Below are 19,598 nucleotides of genomic sequence, written 5' to 3'. Positions count from 1 at the left end.
TATGCTAAGTGAAATAAGTCAATCAGAGAAAGACAAATACCATATGATTCACTCATATGTACAATTTAAGAAACAAAACAGGGGCGCCTGGGTGGCGCAGTCGGTTAAGCGGCCGACTTCAGCCAGGTCACGATCTCGCGGTCCGTGAGTTCGAGCCCCGCGTCGGGCTCTGGGCTGATGGCTCAGAGCCCGGAGCCTGTTTCCGATTCTGTGTCTCCCTCTCTCTCTGCCCCTCCCCTGTTCATGCTCTGTCTCTCTCTGTCCCAAAAATAAATAAACGTTAAAAAAAAAATTTTTTAAAAAGAAACAAAACAGATGAACATATGGCAAGGGCGGAGAGAAGAGAGGGAAACAAACCATAAGAGACTCTTAACGATAGAGAACAAACTGAGGGTTGATAGAAGGAGGTGAGTGGGAGATGGGCTAGATGGGTAATGGGTATTAAAGAGGGCACTTATTGTGATGAGCACTGGGTGTTGTACGTAAGTGATGAATCACTGAATTCTACTCCTGAAACCAATATTAGACTGTATGTTAACTAAAATTTAAATAAAATTTAAAAAGAACACAATCCCATTTAAAATTTCACCAAAAACAATAAAATTCCTAGGAATAAATTTAACCATATCCACCAAACACTATAATAAAACACTGATGAAAGAAATCAAAGAAGGCACAATTAAATGGAAAGATATTCTGTGTTCACAACTTAGAAGAATTAATACTGTTCAAATGTTCATATTAGTCAAAGCAATCTACAGATTCAATGAAATCTCTACCAAAATTCCAATGGCATTTTTCACAGAACTAGCACACATAATTCTAAAATTTGTATGAAACCACAAAAGATCCCACATAGCCAAATCAAATTTGCAGGTGGTATCATGCTCCCTGATTTCAAACTATACTACAAAGCTAAAGTAACCAAAACAGCATGTTTCCATAAAAGCAGACACAGATCAGTAGAATAGAGTAGTGAAACCAGACAATAGTCAATTAATCTAAGACAAAAGAGAAAAATAATTACAATGAAAAAAGAATAATCTCTTTAATTAATGGTGCTGGAAAAACTGGACAGTCACATGCAAAACACTGAAACTAAAATGCTATCTTATGTCATACACAAAAATTAACTCAAAATAAATTAAAGACTTGACCATAAGACCTGAATCATAAAACTCCTGGGAGAAAACATAACTGACAATCTCCTTGACATTGGTCTTGGTGACGTTTTTTGGGATTTAACTCTAAGAACAAGGGCAACAAAAGCCAAAATAAATAAGTGGGGCTACATCAAACTAAAAGCCTCTGCACAACCAAGAAAACATCAACAAAATGAAAAGGCAACCTATTAAATAGGAGAATACATTTGCAAATCATGTAGCTGATAAGAAGTTAATATCCAAAATATATAAAGAATTCATATAATCGAATAGCAAAAAGATAATAACAATCCAATTTTTAAAATGGGCAGAGGGTAGTTCTAATAAAAAAAAGTGGGCAGAGGTTCTGAATAGACAATTTTCTAAAGAAGACATACAGATGGCAAACAGGCACATGAAAAGATCCTCAGCATCACTAACCACCAGGGAAATGCTAATCAAAACCACAATGAGCTATTACCTCAGACCTATTGGGATGGCTATCATTAAAAACAAAATAAAAAATACAGGTGAGGATATGGAGAAAAGGGATTCATCATGCACTGTTGATGTGGGAATGTAAATTGGTACGGCCACTGTGAAAAATAATTTAGAGTTTCCTCAAACAATTAAAAACAGAACTACCATATGATCTAGCAATTACACTTCTGGGTATTTATTTGAAGAAAATGAAAACATAAATTCAAAAAGATATATGCACCCCTATGTTCAGTGCAGTATTATTCACAATAGTCAAGATATGGAAACAACCTAAGTGGCCATCAATGGATGAACGGATCGATCTATCTATATCTATAGATCTCTCTCTATATATATATCTATATATACATATATGGATATACACACACACAGTGGAATACAACTCAACCATAAAAAGGAATGAAATCTTGCCATTTGCAACAACATGGATGAACCTAGGGAGCATTAAGTGAAATAAGCCAGACAGAAAAAGGCATATATTCTATGATCTCACTTATAGGTGGAATCTAAAAGTCATTAAAAGCCAATTCATGGAAATGGACAATAGAGTGGTGGTCACCAGAGGGAAGGAGGTTTGGGGAGTGGATAAAATGGGTGAAGGGAGTGGGGAGGACTTTCAGTTGTAAGATGAATAGGTTAGGGGATATGTTGTGCAACACGGTTAGTATAGCCAATGGTATTGTGGTACATATTTGAAGGTTGCTGGGACAGTGGATCTTAAAAGTTCTCATCATAAAAAACAAATTGTAACTTTTTATGGTGACAAATGATAACTAGACTTACTGTCGTGAACATTTTGCAGTGTATACAAGTGTTAAATCGTTACATTGTACACCTATAACTAATATATGTAAATTATACCTCAACAAAAGATTTAATAACTCCATTTTTATCATAATTATATTTTACACATGATTTATCTATTCCCTTCTATGAACATTTAAGTTTTCAGCATTTTTCCAGTGATCAAGCCCTAAACTAAATGCAAGCTCCAGAATGACACTTACCATGGATTAAATTCATAGAGCATCCGTTCACATTTTTCCTTTTCCTAACAATGGCCCAATTTTCCTTCATGCATTCATCTCTTCTCCCATACAAGCCATATGCATAAAGGACAATTATCACACTGTGAACTCTAGGAGTAAACCTGACTGGTTTAAATCACCTCTGCCACAGTGATTGGGTCAGGAATACAGACATAAACCAAGTAGCATAGGTCACTGACCTAGCCACAAGGATTAGCTCAGGAATGGACAAGTTACCTAATTTAGATCAATGAAATGCAGAGAAAGATTTGCAGAAAACTCCTGGGAAATCATTTTTCTCACTATTAATAATAATATAAAAAACGGGAAAAAAGTCCTCACTTCCTCTGAAAGTCATGAAATAGAACTATGAAGCTTAAAATAACTGCAATCATTTTACCTCCATGAAGGAAGCCAGCCTGAAGATGAAGCCAATACACAGAGGAGGGTACAGCTGAGCAAACTGTGGAGAAACAGCCAGAACTACTGGATTAAGCCAGCCTGAAGCTCGCCTCCTCTGAATTTTCGAGCATGGGAGCTAATAATATTTATGTTTGTTTAAGCTAGTTTAATTTTGTTTTCTGTTACTTGCAGTCCTAACTCACACAAACGTAAAATCAGACTCCCTCTAGTGATTTTATATTGCTCCATCCTTTCAACAAACATCTGTACAAAACACCCTCTTGGTACCAGTATAACATTCCTTATTCACGTGGAGTGGGACATTAATAACTTTTCTCCAAGATTTGTGGCTGTACGTCTGTATTTTTCATTTCCAGAAATGTTGTTAACTGCCTTACCTCACTATTTCTCATCATATTTACTCGCAGGCTTTTTCACAGTTTGTTCCTGGGTACTACATCATAACAGAGATCAGTGGAAGGAAGCTCAAAAGAGCCTCAAGATTGTTTTCAGTGTTTTATTCCTTATACTCCCTGAGTCACTCTTCACATAGGACTCGGATGTGATGACTGTGGGTACATGGAAAGTCACTGAAGGATGAAATAATATTGATTGAACTGAGCACTTAGAGCAGTGAAATCTCACACATTAAAAAAAAAAAGGGATTTGGGAACAATTGGTAAATGGTTGAATATATTATATTCTAGGCACTTCAAGAAATTTTGTACAGTTACACAGTTTTTTTTTTATTATGACTCTAGAGACTATGGTAAAATGTGAAGGAAAAAGTTATTAAACTAAATGGAGCAAAAACATACAAAATTGTATACACAATATTCATAATTTATATAATAGTCACAAACCAAACCAAACTAAAACAAAACAAAATATCATTTAAGTTTATTTATTTATTTTGAGAGAGAGAGCACACCCATGAGCATGGAAAGCGGCAGAGAGAGAGGGAGAGACAGAAAATCCCAAGCAGGCTTCGGACCCTCAGTGCAAGCCCGATGTAGGTCATGTGAGATCATGACCTGAGCCAAACTTCGGATGCTTGAACGACTGAGCCATCCAGGTGCCCCTAAAACATAATTTTTAAAACCCTGAAGCACATAAAAAGTAAACAAAACAAACATGAAAAATATACTAACAATGGTTGCCCTGGAGACTATAGAAATTTTTCCTGTTCTTTTCTTTCTTTTTAAAATTTTTTTTTAATCTTTATTTATTTTTGAGAGAGAGACAGAGTGTGAGCAGGAGAGGAGCAGAGAGAGAGGGAGAAACAGAATCCAAAGCAGGCTCCTGACCCTGAGCTGTCAGCACAGAGCCCGACTTGGGGCTCGAACTCACGAACCATGGGATCATGACCTGAGCTGAAGCTGGACACTCAACGGAGCCACCCAGGCGTCCCTTCTTTCACTCTTTTTAATGAACATACATTATTTAATGAAGGAAATTTTTAATGTTCTAACATAGAAATGCTAGCATCATTTTAACTAACCACATTTTTTTAATTGACAGATTTGTTTGCAATGTACAGAGAGGAAACATTTAGCCTTACACAGCTTGTGATCCAATGTCCACTTCCCCAAAGAAGTTTCTAGGTCAAAGGGGATATACAGTATCCAAAATAAGACCTCACCCTCCATAAAATTTAAATAATGTCCCTCAAGTGCTAAGAAACAAAAGACCACCAGTCAGGCTCCCCGGGTCATTTGGCAATCTCTCAGCCTCCTCCAAGAGCAGTATCATGCAAGAAATAATGTAGGGCGGGGGGTGGACAAAAGAGGGAAGGACAGAGCTGTGAATCAGTCCAACTTAGACTATGCAAAAGGAAGAAGGAAGAGGTAAGGAATTAGATAACACCAGGCTCTATATCGGTATTTACCATTATTTTCCAAAAGTGAAGCAGAAAGTAAAAGGTGGAAATGAAGGGGAGACAAGAGGAAAATGAAGTGGAAGGAGATAGAATTGGGAGGACAGATTCCAAAGATATGTATATAAAAGAACAAATGATAAACCAGAATTATATAGAGAGATAAAGGATTTAATAGGAAGGACAGAAAGAAAGTGAACAGGCAACCAAAGGAGAAAGGATATTCCCAGTGGTGTCAGAACTGATGATGGAAACCTTAGTGAGACCCTGGGAAAGGAAGGTGGAAGTGAATGACAAATATGCAGCATCAAAATAAATCATCTTTTCTAGATCTTCTGCAGGAACAAATTTTCCAGAGATTTAGATTTGGTAAACAGACCAAGCTGGATCACAGTGAGGAACTTATAGGGGATTTAAGATGTCAAACACACAGAAGCCAAGGTTTGCCTGTAAGGTTGAAAATAGCACCATGCATGGCTTTTAGTATTGGGCTTGTTTCAAATAACTGCAGTTCAGAGAGACTTCTCTAAAAACCTAAGACAAGATACTAGTTTTTCTTTAGCTGTAATACACAGCAATAATCAGGCATATTCGATTTATATAGCCTTGTTAGTTCTCCTCACACTTGAAAACTATGTATTGTGTCCATGTATGTTTTATATTATTTAACATGTTTAAATTTGGTATTTGAAACCAATTCATTATTTATTTATTATAACATGAAAGAATTGTCTGACTTAAAGAAAAGCAGAGTTGAAAATAATCTATATTTTCTGATTTTTAAAATTCAAATTCTTGAACCGCATACTGTTAACTGAGAGTGAATTTTGTGCTCAAAGTTGCTTTATTAATTTATTAACCTAGGAAGACAAGCATAGCAATTAAGAGCATGGGCTTAGAGTGAGAGAGGGCTGCCTGGGTCCAGACTCCATAGTTTATTGCCATGTTAGGCCTGTTTCCTAAACTCGCTGATCAGGAATCTCCCCATCTATAAGATGACAACCTCAGTAACTGCCTCTTATGGCTATTGTGAGGATTCAACAAAATAATACATAAGAAGTACTTACTATAGTACCTGAAACATAACACTTAGTAAATGCTGTCACTTGTTCTAAAAGTCACCACACTTATTGTCAATGGCATTGCTAATGTTATTACCAATATTGTTGTCAGTGAGCGGAGGAATTTTATTAAGACAGAAGACATCATTTCTTACTTGTTTTGTTGTGCACTGTATCTCAAACACCCTGAGGTCCCTGATCTTGTATGTATGATTTCCTCTGCCTGGATCCCAGTCCCTGCCTCCTTCATGCTCTCTTTACCTGGGCAACTCCCACTCATCCCCCACTCTCAGCTAAAAGATGGCCTCCTTCTAGAAGTCAGCCTGCTCTCACTCTGAAGGATGGGATTCGTACCTAACAACCTGCTCTTCCCCTATACTGTTGTGATCCCATTTCACTGAAATTCCGTGTTTATCTTATTGATCTATATTCCCCCTTATATCACACACACACACACACACACACACACACACACACACAATTTTAAGCTCCATGAAAACATAAATCTCTTTTTGGCCTTCATTTCTAACCCAAACATGTAGTCAAAGTATAACTGGTACATACTAAGTTCCTAATAAATGTTCTTTTAAATAAATAAAAGACACTTAGCAAAAGTTAATTAGTTTTACAAACCCTATGTGCCAGGCTGAATTATAAAATATCTACTAATCAGAAGCATTTTATAATTACTGAACCATTAAGTTCAATGACTACTTGCAAAGAGTATTCTAAATAAAGTAATTTGACAATAAATAAAGGCATATTTATATAGATCTTTGAAGTAGTAAGCTGAAGAAAGCAATTTAAATAATATGCCCTCAAGCAATTTTTACAAAATTTAGTCCTTTCCCAAGCCCAGCTATTTTAGTAGCTCCTTGAATAGAAGTTACTTTTATTGGAAGAGTGATGGAGAATAGCCATCAGAACTGCATGAAAAAAATACATCTAATGAACATTTGTACCTGCTATATGTTAGGTACAGAAGCAGATTCAAAGAAAGATGAAACACAGCCCTTCTTCTAAATAGGTTGACAGGATAAGTGACATAAATAATAGAGAATTTTTTCCATCCACTGACTTCCCTCCACCAAATTCCTGAATTAATGACATTTATTTGTAGTTTATGTACACTTACTTTTGAATCTAGGAAAGGTCATTATTAAAAATAAATATGTGCATTTATTTCCTTTGCAACTGATACGTACTGATGTATTTGAGATAAATTAAGCATGCCAGGTTGTATCACAACTTTATGATTAAATTAGTCTTTTGAAAATAAACCAATTTCTCCAAGAGCACATGCTCATAACATCCATCAAATAGACAAGATGATTTGTATATAGCCTCTAAAATTTTACCCTGCAGCATCTAATTATTTTTCCTTTTGGCAAAAGCTTCTGAACACCTGTTAAAGTCATTACTGTTCAGTCCTTTGGGGGCAATAGGAGAGATCAGCTCCCTCACACACTGCATATTTCTCAAGATTCACCAGGAACCTCATAGACTTGCTGCTGTACAACCTGAGCCATTTAACAGGTGGCTGGTACTGCTTCTCCTCCCCTCCTTCCCCAAAAATAATATCCTAGATTTCTTTTTTTAATTCCTTTTCTTTTTTTCTTATGCAAATATCCAAAGTAGTGGGGACATTCTCAGGAGCAGACAGAATTTAATCCAGAAGATTAACTTCATGAACCTACATGGAACAAGAGCTTTGCTTGTGAAATAAGAGATGGATGGATCTTTTCCTTTTCTCAAAGCTGAGAAAAATGGGTGAGGACTATAAAGATATCAGTCCTTCCATAACATGATAGGTCAATAGAGAAAAAGAAATTCACCTCAACAAAATGAAGGATACTAAATGGGTTACTGAATACTGTGACCATTTCCCTTTGAAAGTTAAGAAAATCTTAATTTGTAATAATATATTCTGCCTTTCCCTCACCAAAGCAAGGCCTGGAGCAGCACTTAGGCTGCATGTGTGTATAAAGAAAGCTTTTGTTTTAATGTGCTAAGGGACTAAGATGTGGTGGTTCCCAGCATCTGGCTGTTGATTATTACCATCCTTCCTTCCTGCAATGCAGTTCATTCTCAATTGGTGACAAATCTTATTTCAAATTCTAAGACTACAGTTTTATTTTCCATTATACTAAGATCTCCAATTGTGTCTTTCAGGATCATGGTAGGAAACAAATTCACTCCAAACCATTTACGTGAAAAGACTCTAATGAAGCAAGAACTTACATAAGTTTTAGGCAGGGTTAAGGCAATAAGCAAGAATGGTGAGGCACCTAGAGACTTCAGTAGTGGGAAGCCATTACAACCAGTAGTGTTGAACCAGTAGTATTCCTCAATAGTGTTCCAGGGATGCCAGGGAGAATTGACACTGAGGAGGAGAGACCACGTTGTAGGAGCTGTAATGTAGGAGACATTACAGGAGAATGAGAAAGAGTATGTTCTTACCTTTCTCTCTTCCCATTCTCTCATTGATTTCCTATTGGCCAAATTTAACTGGATGTTGGAAATCAGCTCCAAGAGACTCTAGGTGTAGGGAATAGCCTCCCGGAAGTATACACAGAGTAAGGAAGGGCAACAAATAAACTTGGATTGAAACAAACATATTAAAAAAAAAGACATATCCAAACAGAACTCATTAGCAAGTTAGCAAACTGGCCCAGCAATGTTTATCCCCAGTGGTCTAAATAAGACAACCGTTAAGAGTTCTCCTGATGAAGACTTTGTAACGCATTTGCGTGCAAGAAAAGAAACAAGGGTCTCCCAGAGAACTTCTTAAAAAGATTGAAAAGATGCTCTCCAAATGGGACAGAAGCTCATAGGTCAACCCTTTATTACTACTGGCACAAAGCAAGAGAGGTTTCTTAGCTTCTGTCCTTCAGAGTTTGGAAGCATGGATCATGATATCTGACTGCATTTGGAAAAATGAGGACAGGCTTCTGGCTAGAGAAGATCCATGGTGGCTGGGTGAAAAGAGAGTAAATTGGTGGGATCATCCGAAGTTTCCATGGACTAGGCTGACACTGAGGAACAGATAGATATAAAATAAGTAGGAAAACATTACCCAAGGAGGCTACTTTTCAGGGCCATGAATACCAGCAGATAGAGGCTCTGTGGGTAGACCACAGGATGGGGGTGGGAAGGTAAGGGAGGCAGGCACAGAAGAGGGGTGATGCAGTGTCAAGATCTCTGTAGGAGGAACTCCAAAACACCCCCAAAAAAAGTGGTCCATAAGATAGAGCAAGTGCTTGAATGCCTGCCATGATAAAGGGTACAAGAACCAAGACAGAATTACTAACAGTCTATATTAAGTTAAAAGGGCTTTTTCTTTCATTCTCTACTTCCCTCTTTTTCTTATCTAAACTTGAAGGAACTTGAACCAAGGGGAAAAGAAGCAGAAGCAACTGGGACAACATCTTACCAGATCTTGCTAGCCAACTAGTGGCCACCCAGTCAACTCAGCAGAGATAGCAGAGAAGCTTTGATTTAGATGAGGGAATGAGAAAGATTTTCCTTTGGATTGTAATGGGCCATTTAATACCTAAAAGTAAGACTGGGTGAGACCATAGTCTGAAATTGACTATGCGGAAGACTGCATAACCACAGAAAAGATTCAGAAATTGGAGGAACCAGTTTCCTCTAAAATGTAAGATGAAGATTGGGGCTGAAAACAGGTAGTGGTATTAAAAATCTCTATAAAAAGCAGCCAGACCTCCAGATTCCCTTTGTACTTCCTATCCCAGTTATGTGACTATTCTTCTCTAGGATCCCAGCAGAAGATTGTAGTAATAGCCCTACCTGGAACCAATGAACCGCACAGTTACACACAGTCAAAAGTGGGAGCAAAGTTCATAATGGAAGCAAAGTGTCAAAATGAAAAGAAGGAGTTATGGTAGTCAACCTACTAACACTGGAAACTCTTAGCCTTTTGTCCACCTGGGACCTAGTTTACACACCTCCCAGCAGGAGACTAGGATTCTTACTGGTCCAAAAGAGAACACCTTGGTATTAGGAAATTGGATGGCAGGTGTCAAGGCAGGAAGGAAGGCTCACTTACCACTGAATATTTTTTTTTATTGTTTGAATGATTTACCATGTACATGAATTACCTATTAAAAATAATAAATACATGAACATTTGAAACATAAACATTTAAATATATGAAAATTTAAACTGGAAAATGCCTCAAAGAGACATAAAAAGATAAAGAGTCTGTGAAACAAAAAAGGGATGTTGTAACAAAAGAAATATTCTAATATGAAAGAAAAAAACATTGAAGATGAAACATGATTGCAAAACAAAATATGATAGGATAAAAGTTTCCACAGAGAAAAGGCAAGTTACATCAAAATGCCTGGGAATCAAAATATCTTCTAAGAAGCAAAACTGGGCAATGGAGAAATGTCCTCAGAGTTCTGACAGAAAGGTTTTCCTACCAGGAATTCTCAGACAAATCAAATTAGTAACCACTTGAGAGGGTAAAATTATAATATGTGAATTTAATTCCTATCACCTTTTTTCAGGAAGCTACTAGAAGATATGATGCAAGAAAATGAGATTAAAATCAAGATATAAGATCGAGAAAATAGAATACCTGACACAGGAGAAAGAATTAAGGCCTCTCTAGGGTTCTGACATAGGAAAATTTGAGCCTAGAAAGCAAATAATCAAGAGTGAAGCAAGAGGACAGAAAGCTCCACAAAGGATGTATGAAGGAAGGAAGGAAGGAAGGAAGAAAGAAAGAAAGAAAGAAAGAAAGAAAGAAAGAAAGAAAGAAGAGAAAGAAAGAAGAAGGAAGGAAGGAAGGAAGGAAGGAAGGAAGGAAGGAAGGAAGGAATAAAAGAAGAAGGAGCGGGTAAAGCAGGGAAGAAGGATATATTTGACTAAACTGAAAGAACATTTAAAATTATCAGAAAGTTGGAGAACTGATAAGTGAAAGTCTCTAAAAAATCATAAAAAGAGGCATTGTTAACTCCAAGAAATAATGTAATTAGAGTATGCATGGCTCAGCTGTGAAAAATACTCAGTAACACTGAATATTGCTTTAACAAAAAAAGTGGTATAGAACTATACTGGGAGACTGGGTGAAGGCAGGTGGATGGACTATGGCTGGCAAGAGGGAAGCGTGTGTTTCAGGTTAAAAGAACTAAATCTTCATCTTTCACAATAGTTAATCTAAAATTGACAAATCTTGGGGAACCTGGGTAGCTCAGTCAGTTGAGCATCCGACTTGGGCTCAGCTCATGATCTCGCGGTCTGTGAGTTGGAGCCCCAAGTCGGGCTCTGTGCTGAGAGTAAGAATGTTGTTTTAAAATAGAGAGGTAAATAGCAGAACAATTACCTAAAAGGATTACAAGTGAGTGCCTTTGAAGACTGGGAATTAGAGAAGAGTGGGATAGGAACTGGCCAGAAATTTTTGTTATTATAAGCTTGATTGTATTACTTCAAATGTCATATATATATGACATATATGACATATATATATGACATATATATACATACATATGTATATATATATATATATGATACAAAATGTTATATACTCTGTGTATACATATATATTACTTTGATAGAGATTGAAATTTATGTTAAAAAATAATCAGCAATAAAGTACACGGTTACACTTTACAAGAGTAAAGAAACCAACTGAACAGTGCAGACTAATCAGAACTCCACATGTGGGTCTAATAGGAGATCATTTAACCCACAAAGAAAAGGAAACCCCAAAAGGTCACCAGCTAGAAGTCACATAAAGCAAAAAACAATGTAACACCAATAGGATAATTTCCATCTCTGGCTAGAGTGCCTTAACTGTGTTTCAAATTGGATACATTATACAATATTTGATTTTAACATTATAATGGACTTTGGCCCTTCCTTATACATGGAAAGGGTTGAATACGTATTGACTTATTATTTTTATAGAAAACTGAATGCAAAAATCAATGAAGTCCCCACAACTCCTTTGCAAAATATAACTTGGTGGTAGAGGGCTTTTACTGTGCTCCCAAAGGTAAAAGCCACCTGGAAAGGGCCAGCGTCAAGGTAATCAGAGGCAGAGAAGCAGCTAGTCACAACTAGAGGGGTGGAAGAGTCACTCTTTCCAATGTCCAACTGGAGGGACTAGAAAAACAACTTAAATATTCCTATTCTTTGCTATTTATCAGAAATGCTCTTACTCCACACACAAATGGTCAATTAATCTATGAAAAAGAAGCCAAGGATATACAATGGGGAAAGAAGAGTCTCCAATAAACAGTGTTGGAAAAACCAGACAGCTGCATGTAAAAGAATTAAACTGGACCACTCTCTTCCACCTTACACAAAGATTAACTCACAATGGATTAAAGATCTGAATGTAAGAGCTGAAACCATAAAAAATCATACAAGGAAACATAGATGGTAAGTACCTCAACATTCGTCTTGGCAATATTCTTTTTTAGGTATGACACCAAAAGCAAAGGCAGCAAAAGCAAAGTAAACAAATGGCACTATATCAGATTAAAAAAAGGAAACAATAAACAAAATGAAAGGCTACCTACCCAGTGGGATAAAATATTTGCAAATTATGTATCTGATAAGGGATTAATATCCAAAATATATAAAGAATGAATATAACTAAATAGCACCAAAAAAATAAATTAATTAAAAAATGGGCACTGAATCTGAATAGGCATTTTTAATAAAACATACAAAGGGTCAACAGAAATATGAAAAGGTGTTCAACATCACTAATCATTAGAGAAATGCAAATCAAAACTATAGTAAGATATTACCTCACACCTGTTAGCAAGTCTATTATCAATAAAACAAGAAATAACAAGTGTTGGTGAGGCTGTGGAGAAAAGGGAAGGCACTCTCACACACTGTTGGTGGGAATGTAAATTGGTCCAGCCACCATGGACAACAGTATGGAGGTTCCTCAAAAAGTTAAAAATAGAACTACCATATGATCTAACAACTCCACTTCAGGGAATTTATCAGAAAAAAAAAAAAAAAACACTCTCTGAAAAAGATATATACATCCTCATGTTCTTTGCAGCCTTATTTACAATAGTTAATATATGGAAGCAACTTAAGTGTCCATTGATGGATGAATGGATAAGGAAAACATGGTATATACATATATAATGAAATATGATTCAGCCATAAAAAAGAGTGAAATCTTGCCACCAGTGACAACATGGATGCACCTAGAGGACATTATGCTAAGTGAAATAAGTCAAACAGAGAAAGACAAATATCCTACAATCTCATTTATATGTGAAATCTAAAACAAAAACTGAGCTCATAGATACAGAGAAAAGACTGGAGGTTGCTAGAAGTTGGCTGTGGGGAATGGGTGAAATGGGTAAAGAAGGTCAAAAGGTATAAACTCCTAATTATAAAACAAAGAAGTTATGGGGATGTAATGTGCAGTATGGTGACTATAGCTAATAACATTGTATTGTATTTTCGAAAGTTATTGAGAGTACATCTTAAAAGCTCTTATCACAAGAAAAAGAAATTTGTAACTATGTATGGTGACAGATGATATCCAGACACTGTGGTGACCATTTTGCAATACATGCAAGTATTGAATCATTATGTTGTACACCTGAAACTAATGTTATATGTCTTTTATACCTCAATAAAAAAAATGAAGAATGTGTTTTAAAATGTGTATGTTTCTTAACTAGTTATAAATAGTTTTGCCACCTATATGTTAACAAAGGAAAGATCGTTCAAAAGTATTCAGGACAAAACAGATCTATCTTTACTTATGCTTCATGGAGCATTAGAATTATCAGCAGGCTTTCCTAGGAATGTTTTTAGTAATGACCCTTCTTTCATTATATTCTGATAAACATCTAAGGCAAGAGATTTACAAAAAGTAATGGGAGAGGTTTCAGTTGTAAGTTCAGAAACATTTTAGCATCAAACTACCTGTTAGCATCCAGGTAACTGACACAAAGAATATGGGATTTGGAGTCAGTATTACCAACTTTCATATTAGTCATATTAGTCAATTGCACTAATACTACCAATCTCGAAGAATCCTTGTAGCAATTAAAGGATTCATCTATGTGAACAGTCTGGAATATAATAGATACATAGTAACTGCCCTTTTTATCGTTATTCCCATAATACTTAAACCGTAGTCAGTCTAAATAGCTTACACTACATACACTGTTTCTCTAAAGTTTCACAAATAAGCAGCACTAGTGAGGAATAGAAGGTGCTGTTTTTATGGCTACATTAATGCCAAGAGATAGACAAGGACAAGACCTTTGTCCTAAGGTATGGGAGCAATTAGTACTATTTATCAAATATTTGCCATTTGGGCCCCTTCTAAGTATACAATTGGAAAAAGAGGGTCATAAAATAGTTTGGGCCCATGTTTTGTTAGCAGGAAGTAGTGCACTTATACGGCCCAAGTATTTATTTGCAAAGCTCTCTTTTCCATGTGACATGGAGACCAGCAATGTTCAAAACGGTGACCATTCTCTCAGACCTGGTCCTGGATGATTACGATGCACAGAGCCTCCCTGATGACCCATAATTGACATGAAGTGTAAGCAAGAAAACTTGCCCTAGAGCTTCTTCTGCCCCTTCTGGTGCTGCTTGTGTGCTTGTTAGGTGTGGACCTGGTACGTCTTTTGTGAAGTGGCTGAGATGCTAAGGAGACTCAGTCACTCACCATGGCAAACAAAAAGCCCAAAGAAGGAGTCAGAACTGAGATCAATGATCATAGCAATTTCAAGGTGGTGGGGCAAGATGGTTCTGTGGTACAGTTTAATATTAAGAGGCGTGCATCACTTATTAAATCAACAAAAGCCCATTGTGAACCACAGGATTTGTCAATGAGGTAGATCAGATTGCGATTTGATAGGCAGCCAATCAATGAAACAGTTACACCTGCATAGTGGGACATGGAAGCTGAAGATACAATTGATATGCTCCAGCATCAGATAGATGTCTGCTGAAAAGAGAAACTAATACTTGACTGCAGAACTCTGTTCCTCCAGACCAACAAGGCATTCTCAGTTAGAAAACCACAATTTTTGTTCTGCCACATCCTGACTACTATGTATAGTTTTCGCTATTCTTTTATTTTTCCCTTCCCCATACCTTTTATGTGCACAAGCATATTGCATTTTTTTGCTAAATGGCTGATGGTATGTTTTAATAAACATCAAAGGGAGATGGGATGTGGAAAAATACTAGTTTTATGAAAATACCTCTTTTCTCATTCAGCACTTATATTTATATTCCAGTAAGTTATGTTGCTCTTGCTGTTTAACAAAAAAGAACAACATAAAATTTATTGTACATCTTTTATAATTGGAGAAATTTAATGCTTTTCATTTGGCATTATAAAACAATGGACATATACAAATATATATATATATATTATACATACGTATATAAAAGGCCAATTTTATAACTTTTTTGTACATAGCTGTTACATGTAGGGCAATCTGTCTTTAAGTAGGTATAAATTAGGCTAAAAGGAACAAACCCTAGTTTGCCCTTCAAGTCAAGCATCTTGTTGTTTAAACAATTTTCCTATCAAAAAAAAATTTGCTCTCGATTTTGAGCTTGTCACTAGCCTAACTGAACAAATAAATAAGGGAAAACGATTCATTGGCCAGCAACCTGTCAGATTCCTGATCTCTCTCTCTCCCTCTCTCTCTCTCTCTCTCTCTCTCTCTCTCTCTCCCACCTACATCTTCTCTTCTCTTTCCTATTTGGTCTAAAGTAAATAATGACATTGGGGGCACCTAGGTGTCTCAGTTGGTTAAGCATCCTCCTCTTGATTTCGGCTCAGGTCATTACCTCACAGCCGTGAGATGGAGCCCTGCATGCCCCCATCCCCGCCCCCACACTGAGCATGGATCCTGCTTTGGATTCTCTCTCTCCCACTCTCCGCCCCTCCCCCACTCACATGGATGTGCGCTCGCTCTCTCTCTCTCTCTCTCAAAATAAATAAATAAGCATTTAATAATAGTAATAATAACTATATGACAATAGGTGCTCAACTGAAAGATAACATGGCATTGAGGATGGTCACAAACATGCTGATGAGTACACATGGAAAGGCTGCAGAGAAAAGCAGAACAGACTATAAGTCTATTTATATAGAGATTACACCTGCAGGGGGACAAGAAACAAAAGTAACAAGATGACAATCTTGTGGTTCCTTTGAGCTGGGTTCTACTGTCTATATTTTATTTCTGAGAAAAGTCATTATTTTCTCAGCAAGTCTTTTTATCACTTAAGTTGGTCTGAACGCTAATTAAAACTGGGTCTTGGACCAGAGCAGAGCACATGGTGCCCAGTACCAATAAAGGGAGCACGTTGATAGGAAGGGGAACAGGGGAGAAATTATAGTTCCTTGCTTCGGAGCCCAACAGTTAAGTCAAATAGTGCAGTTGCCAATGGCAAATTCAGCAAGCTCACAAATAAGCCTCAATGACGATGGTATAGCATAAGGAATGCTCATCTCCTGCTCGATGAAATAGGAAAGAAACCATTCATCCTCTGAATTCAACAAACGCTTATATTCTAACATCAAAATGTCTACCTAAAAATATGTCATCAATGAAAAATGTTTACACACAGAGATCTTAACCCAAAGAGAATGTACATTAGGCCCAAGCAGAGTTCATCTGGTATGTACAAGTGCTGCAGGGGAAATGAGAACACCTGCATGAACATTTGATTACTTAACCAGGCCTTTTGTCGAGCCCGTCAAATCCCTCTGTTAGAAATCTCTCTTTCTGACAAAATAACAAGAGAACCAGCTTTTCAAATGCATGTTCTTTTACTCCAAAGAGCAAGCCAGGACTCATACTCTCTGTGTGTGTCACCATCTCCTTTCAGGAGATGGTTGGTAATTACTGCAAGGCTTCACTCTGCAGAGGGTTTGCCCCTGCAACTTTCACTGATTTGTTTAACTAGCAGTGAAATGTGATTTACATGCCTTTCTCCCAAGGTGGTCTTCTCTAAAAACCACAGCAAAATGATCATCTGCAAGCTGAGCTCATGGTAAATAAAACCAAGGCTCTTCTTTTCTAAAGTGGAAGGTCTAATCCTGTAGTCTTGATTGCTTTCCTAATTACAGACTCCAATCACTGCCGCAGTACCCAGTGGTGGCAAGAACTCTGTAACTGGTTATATGTTCCATCCTCATCACGAATCTGTTCATTTAACTGTAATACAGAACCAACTTAAACCCACAGGTTTCAGGTACTGAAAACTTCACTTAAGTGAGGGTTTCATTCCCCTTTTCATTCATTCTTCTTTCTTCTCATTACAATTTTATCTTCTCTCACTGTTATGTCACTAAGAAAATATGCTCTTCCCCTCAAAAACAAAAAACAAAAAAAAAAAACTAGTCTTAAAGACTAGTATATCTCCTATGAATAGAATACTGAGGAATAATAAAGCAGCTCAGATCCTAAAATCAAAAGGGACTTTGTTTTCTCAGCTCATTTCTTATATACAGGATGAGTGGAGACAAGGAAGGTATGTGTCACAAATAGATTCCACCACCCCCCATCTCCACCCAGTTTGGCTGGATAGTGGACAGATACAAGTCTACCAAAAATGCAAAAATCTTGTAATAAAATGAGAGATGCAGGCAACTCGTTTCAGGAGAAAAATTCACAGAACATTAGTACATCCCAGAAGACCTCACCTTACAGAAACACTGGCCTCCATCTGCCCACACTCTTTTACTTGACCATATAAGAAATCCAGATTCCCCTGAAGATATGCCTTTGTCCTGGGCAATACTCCAACTCAAATCTTGTAAAAGGAACAGGAAAAAAATCGTAACTGAAACTCAGATATAGAATTTAGTACTTTGCAATACAGTAGCACCACTTAGTATGTCTAAAGTGCTTTGCAAGTACAAGGTTTTATTAAGCTCCTTTTCAGAAAACAAGGAAGCAAACTGAGATAAAAGACCCAAGTCTAAACTCAGCAGGCAAAACAGTAAGAAATAGAGGGAGGAGTCCAGAAGCTCTTACTGTGAACTGGGCCTCTGATGTCTTTAAGATGCTGCCAGTCACCCCAGTTCTGAACCAGTTCAAAATACAAGGTGATACAGCTATTTTTGAAAAGGATTAAAAAAGTGACAAGAAAAATCTCATCAGTGAAGAGGTCACTCTGAGGTCACTATCCACCACCGAACCTTGGAGATTAAGGAAGCAGGGAAGGAGAAACCACATCAGCTCTCCCACACCCAGCTGAAGGTCTATTGCTTCACTGAATAGCAATATTATGATGTGAACTCAGCTGATCCAGACAAAAAGCACGTGGGACTGAGTAGTGAGGTTTAATTTCTATAATTATGAACTCAGGCAAGAAATTATCCCCCCTACCCACTTTTTTTCCCACAAAAAGTGAGTGTCAATAAAGTAAACAGAGTCACAGCTTCTGTTTCAGTCTCCCCAATGAACTCGACAGTTAGTTTTATACATTTAAGATGTTTTCTGACCATTAAAAATATGTAAACAAAGACACGTTATAGTTTTAAGGTTTAAAATCTATAAATTGCTAACATTAATAATTTAGGTATTTCTTTCTTCATTCTTCAAAGCTTCTTCTCATTCTCCTCCCCAGTAAAGTACACTAAACGAGACAGATCATGATGACCTAATGAAGGCCACACAGAAACAGGACTCACTAGCATCCACTTACAGAGACTATATTTATTTATCTTACATCTTTGCCTTGTAGGCAGTAATTCCTTTACTAGGCAATTTTCTAGAGAAAACTTTTCTTTTTGACCACCGATAATTGGGTAACTTGCCCAATATCAATCAAGATCAAATTTCATCTGATGCAATATATAAGAAAGATCAGGCCTATTTGACTAGTTTGTTTTCAAGGTTTTTATTGTCCAAATCATGGCCCACTTTGACATATAAATACATACAGCTTGAACAAGAGACTATAAAGGAATATATAATTTAACCTCACTATGTCTAGAGATTCTAAAACATGTATATGCTACCACTTTATATTCTTTAACACTTTATATTTCTGGGCATCACATACGTTCTTTTGATTTGAATGACTTCTAATATGATTTCTAGTTTACAGACAAGGAAACTGAGGCACCAAAACAGATGTGAGATCTATTATTGTCCTTCACAGTTAGGAGGCTACTGTTGACAGTATTAAGAGAGACAACAGAGCAAGTCAGTTACTGAGCTGGATTAAACCTTCAAGTTTTCCTAGGTTTATGCTTGATCAAGGAACCACCTTGTCATTCCCACATAATCATGGAGGTCGGTAAACATTTTATAATGTCATCAACTTTAAAGGAGTGCTATCTTTTGACCCTTTATCTTGGTCCTTCCTATTTCAGATCAGCTGTCTGCCTATTTCCATGTTTTGAGTATACTCAAGAGCAAGATTGTAAAGAACACAAAAATAAATCAGTCCATAAAGATTATCAGCCTGAATGCCACTAGGAGACAAAAGAAGCTGCCACAAGGAACAAGGGAAATTAACATTCTTTCCTATCCACCTGGCAAGAACTGAGATCAAACTGAACTTGTTGGCAAGCTCTGTTAAAAGT

General features: G+C 36.9%; 1 pseudogene; it reads left to right on the top strand.

Moving 5' to 3' along the window:
* Positions 1-14,703: 14,703 nt before the first annotated feature.
* On the top strand, positions 14,704-14,988 carry LOC122469096 (annotated as a pseudogene).
* The last annotated feature ends 4,610 nt before the right edge of the window (positions 14,989-19,598 follow it).

Source organism: Prionailurus bengalensis, chromosome B1 (assembly GCF_016509475.1).
Source record: "Prionailurus bengalensis isolate Pbe53 chromosome B1, Fcat_Pben_1.1_paternal_pri, whole genome shotgun sequence".
NCBI lineage: Eukaryota > Metazoa > Chordata > Mammalia > Carnivora > Felidae > Prionailurus > Prionailurus bengalensis.
Note: the sequence above shows the minus strand (reverse complement) of the source record. Positions and strands in the feature narration are given on the sequence as shown.